General features: G+C 40.2%; 1 non-coding gene across 1 annotated transcript; it reads right to left on the reverse strand.

Annotated features, from left to right (window-relative positions):
• Positions 1-229: 229 nt before the first annotated feature.
• On the reverse strand, positions 230-336 carry LOC145957632 (small nucleolar RNA R71). Its single transcript, XR_014433675.1, has one exon. It is a non-coding gene; the product is annotated as a small nucleolar RNA R71 (small nucleolar RNA).
• Between the last annotated feature and the right edge of the window lie 593 nt (positions 337-929).

The raw sequence follows: 929 nt of genomic DNA on the forward strand, positions 1-929 counted from the left end.
ACTACCATCAGAAGATCCTAATGACCACTTAGAGGGGTTCTTGGAAATCTGTGAGACCCAGCAATTTGATGATGAAGTTTCTGATGGAATGCGACTCCGCTTATTCTCACTCACCTTGAGAGATAAGGCAAAGGTGTGGCTAAGAACAGTGCCTAGAGAAAAGATAGCAACTTGGGAATTATGTGAAAGAGCTTTTCTAGAGAAATTCTTTCCTCCTTCTAAAACTAAAGAATTGAGGAAGAAAATCACTAATTTCCAACAAGGCACTGGAGAGACTATTTATGAAGCATGGGAGCGGTTCAAAGGATATCTTCAAGCATGCCCACAACATGGCTTCAACCGTTGGCTTACCATCCAATTTTTCTTTGAAGGATTGGACCAACAAAGCACCATGATATTAGACTCAGCAGCTGGAGGATCTTTCATGGGGAAACCTATTAATGACTGCATGATTATTTTGGAAAATGTAGCCTCAAATCACAGCCAATACAGTGAAAGAGAAGTCACAGCAAGGAAAGGAACTCCGGGGCGATATGAAGTGAACAATATTGAGTTACTCTTAGCAAAATTTGATACTCTTAATCAAAGATTAGACAAGATGGAAAAAGCTAAGGTTAATTCAGTGGCTACAAATCAAGTATGTGACCTTTGTAGGGAACAAGGGCACACTGCAGTAGATTGTACCTCAATTTTTATTGGAGAAAAAGAAGATACTACTGAACAGGTGGCAGCTTCTCATAATTTCTATGACACTCCTCGAAGAGAGAAGAGTAATCCATATTCCAACACATACAACCCTGGTTGGAAGAATCATCCTAACTTTTCTTGGAAGAATAACCCAGTTCAAGGAACTAGCAATCAGCAACCTAATTTCCGTCCGTCCAATCACTTCATTAATGGGGAAGGAAATCCAGTACAGACACCCTCAA

The sequence above is a fragment of the Cajanus cajan genome, chromosome 4 (genome assembly GCF_000230855.2).
Source record: "Cajanus cajan strain Asha chromosome 4, NIPB_CcT2T_4, whole genome shotgun sequence".
In the NCBI taxonomy this organism is placed as follows: Eukaryota; Viridiplantae; Streptophyta; class Magnoliopsida; order Fabales; family Fabaceae; genus Cajanus; species Cajanus cajan.